Source organism: Pseudochaenichthys georgianus, chromosome 17 (assembly GCF_902827115.2).
Source record: "Pseudochaenichthys georgianus chromosome 17, fPseGeo1.2, whole genome shotgun sequence".
Classification (NCBI taxonomy): Eukaryota; Metazoa; Chordata; class Actinopteri; order Perciformes; family Channichthyidae; genus Pseudochaenichthys; species Pseudochaenichthys georgianus.
Genome location: NC_047519.1, coordinates 6,856,768 through 6,860,932, shown reverse-complemented (window position 1 = coordinate 6,860,932; position 4,165 = coordinate 6,856,768).

Here is a 4,165-nt window from a genome sequence, read left to right as displayed (position 1 = left end):
GGCAGGGGTTGATTCTTTGAGGTTGAAATAGAAAGGTGGCTGCACTAGATTAGTCTCGTCCTCCCCGAACAGATGTGGGGTTAACACAGCTATGTAATCTCCATACAAGACAGATGGACGGATGGCAAGGGGCAATTTAGGTTGGATCGTCTTGAGACAGATGCAGCCCGCCCTCGCTGTGCCCGCTGGCTCCTCTCAGAAGTGCCTTGTGGAATTCCTCCAGGACTTCAATTTTAATCGTATGCAACTTTCCAATACAAATGCTAATGCTAACAACGGGCCCTCTGCTTTTACCGTAAACAGAGCTACTGGAACGCCGGCTTAGCGTCCACCCAGAGGATCTGCTGACGGTTTGACCCAAGCGAGTGGGAGTGTGTTGGCAGGAGGAGGGCGGGTTTGTTGGAAAGCTGTTTTGAGGGAAAAGCAGCAGTTGTCTCTCTGAAATTATGGACACCCCGCCAACATAAACAAACAAGGGCACAGAGCTTTGTGAAGGCAGGCGCAGCTGCTCGAAGCCACTTTGAGTCTGCGTGCCCCCATGGCCACATCTTGTGAAGACAGACAGATGATGAAAGGATCATTCAGATGAGGGTTGCTGCCATCATACTAATTGGCTGCTTAATGGGCTTGTCTTCTGTCTTGGGGTCCGGGAGCCTCAAAGGAAGTACGATTGCCCACCGTGAGGCCATATTGACACACACAGTTGTCATTAACTCTATTCATAATGGATCCAAATGTGCGCATGTACTTAAAACGCACATACACACTTCTTCTTGTTCTCACTGGGATGGTTCAGCGGCACTCAGCTGAGTGGGGTCTGCCATGCATGACCACAGTTGTTTCCGTCTTCTCGCCCGTCCGCCATCTGCTCTGGAGCGGCATGTGAGAGAAGCAGCACGGCAGCATGGGGCACAGTGTGGCGGAGGTCGGTGCGGTGCTGGGCGGCGCTTTGCTTTGGTGGAGCCTTTTCTTGTGAGTGTGTGCAGCCTGTGCCCGCACCGCATGGCACACAGTGTGGTGGAAAGTTGCCCTCCATTACACATGCCCGCCGCATGTGCCGGGCCACTGGCAAATGTCATCACCCCCACACGCACACATTCGCGTTTGTCACAGGAAATTAAAAAGCTGATGCAAACTACACACACTATATCATCGACAGCCAGTGAAACAGCAATAACCAACTCATGAGTTCTCACACGACCAGCTCTCCACACAGATCTGACTTTGTCTCTAGGCCCGTTGCACACATGTTGTGGGCTGCTCTAAGTGCCATTAGAGCGTTTCAGTGGCTATGCTAACCCACAGTGTACTGTACTGTATATACAGGGATTGTGTGGGTTGGTTGGATGTGCCTTTCATGAAGCCGGAATGAGGGACGTGTGCTTTCAATTAGGATCTGTAATCTTACTGCTTTGAGGATGTTCTGCTCCATGCGTATTTCTCTACTCCTTTGTAACAATCCATTACGCCTCTTCTGTTATGTTCTTTAAAAGGGGTGTGCCAGGGTTTTGCAGTAACATGCATTGGCTCACTGCCAGGATGATTAAATGATGAAGCTGAATGCAGTGTGTGTGTGTGTGTGTGTGTGTGTGTGTGTGTGTGTGTGTGTGTGTGTGTGTGTGTGTGTGTGTGTGTGTGTGTGTGTGTGTGGTGTTTGTGTGTGTGTGTGTGTGTGTGTGTGTGTGTGTGTGGTGTGTGTGTGTGTGTGTGTGTGTGTGTGTGTGTGTGTGTGAGAGTCACTCACTGATGCAAGGGGCCACAGGCGAGCGGCTCTGCTGGTAGCCCTTGGCGCAGCGGTTGCAGGTGATGCCGGTGACGCCGTCCTTGCAGGGGCACTGACCGGTGGTCTGGTTGCACGTCTTGCCGGCTGCGCCCACAGGGTGGCAGTCACAGGCTGGGGTGGGGGGGGGGCAGGTGTGAGGAAGAGAGGGGGGTGTGATACAAGAAGGAAGGGAGAGAGAACATACATTAACAGAATGACTCACTCTTATGACTATCTCTGGGTTATGAAAGAAGGTATGCACGTTTCTGGGTACAAAGGAATACTTAGGCCAAAAATTGGCAACAAAAACATTTTATTTTCTTCCAAGGTGACACAGAGTTTGAAGCATTGCTTTAAATGTTGTCTCTAATGATTTTGCAGCAGACAACAGATAAGCGGTATGGCTAAATGTTTGGCTCAGGGCTTCAGCATCTGTTTCGATGCTTTGGGTTCCTTGAAACTGTGATAATTTGTTTGTTTATGCGAAAAGAGAAATTCATTAAAAAAAAAGCGTGTTTGAAATTGTTAGGAGACCGAGAGGAGATCACTGCGCCCTCCTCTCTCCTCTCTGCTCATTTCCGCTCCCTAACCGCTGTCCGGTTCCTGCCAGGTGACACATGCTGCCGTTCATCACCAAAAGTTCAGTCGATGCCCAGCGAAAGCCAACAGCAACAAAAAATGCTCCGGTCACCTCGCATTTTATGACTTTTGCTGGTTCTGGGCAATTTATTAAATTCCCCTTGAGCAAGGTGAGGTTTTTTTAATTTAAAGAGGTGTTAAATAAAAGAGCTGGCGTGCTGGTGAAGCCTTAGAGAGCTTTCCTAGATGATAGATAGGATGAAGCAACACATTGGAGAGTGAAATGTGAAGTGGAGGATCTGAGAGGAACAGGGACAGAGACAGCGTGTCAGTGTAGTCCAAACAGAGCCTCTGGTGTGCTGAGCAGCGTAAACAGCAGTGAATCTAACCAAACTGTGTCTACTCCGACTCCACTAAATAAACACACATTTGTTCTTTGAGTAATAAACGCATACTTAACATTTCACAGCAGTCCAGCCAGACAAACACATCAGTGACATATCAAAACAAATGTAAGACTTTTACATCTCGCTGAGTGGTCGGCAGGGGTGTGACTGATTAGTTTCCACTTCGAATTTGTGCAAAACAAAACAGGTCCGAGTACAGAAAAGTATCCTCTCATATCTTATCAGCCGACGTGCTGCCAGAAATAAAACAAAGCAGGAAATGCAGGGGAACATTCTGCCTTGTTTGCAATGTTAGTGTTTGGAAAACAGGCGCAGGCTAGTGCAACATGAATGAAGAGAGTGACTCAAACGTAACACGATAGCTTTAATTGTCCAAACGTATCAAGAAAAAGACAAGAAATTACACTTTGGGGAAAAACCCTGTAACCCAACAGTTCGTTACAGCGCTTGCCAGAGGAAGGCAGCTGCTAACATGTCACGCCTTTTTCTTCCCACCACTTGATGGAACTGTGAATGTGTTTATTTGTGCCGGAAAATGTCCGCTGCTACAACAGAGGAGAGGCTAAAGACCCTACCACCTGTTGACTGGGCAACGGGAGGGTTTAAATGGCTGAAACGGACCCAGGAGTGATCGTGTGTGTCTGGCTGCGGGGTGGGAAGGGGATTAACGGCGGCTCAGATCTTCAGAAACACGTTTGCCTTTTTTCCGGCAAGGCCAAGCGGTCCACAGGTGTCAGAGTGCCTGCGCTCCGTTTGAAGCTGTGCGCAGAGACGTAAATCTGATGCTTCAGCGTCCGTGCACAACTCAAGCTTTGAGGAAACGCAAGCTTTGATGGCACTTGGTAAGACTTCCTGTCTGACTTAGAGGGAATACACATCTGCATATGGCAGGATGTCAGAGGTCAAATCAACAAGAGCCCCCCTGCTGTGTGTCTGATGCTCTGTGTCAACCACATCATCTCATCCACAAGAGCTGTTAACAGGTACTAATCTCAGAGTACTTTGTGTTCACAAAAAAGGTCACAATCTCAGATTTTAGCTTACTAAATGTGAATACTTTCTGGTTTCTTTACTTCTCTTGGAAACACTGATCAACATATCTGGCATTTTTTTTTTTTTTTTTTTTTTTTTTTTTATACTTTATTTTTTAATTTGTAGACAATACAGAGGAAAAAAACAAAAAAACATATCTGGCATTTTATGAACTACTAATCTGTCCTTCCTGTAGTTTGTTCCCCTCTCCGTTTCTGTTAAATAATTTGTCCAAAGCTCATGTGGGACTAACGCCGCCGTTACTTGATCTGATAGAAGTCTGTAGTCGCTCTGTCATGCCTGCACAGACATGATGACGAACAGCACAAGCCATCAACTCAATCCTCTGACTACGAACAACATGTGAGTAGTGTTAGGAGTTCTC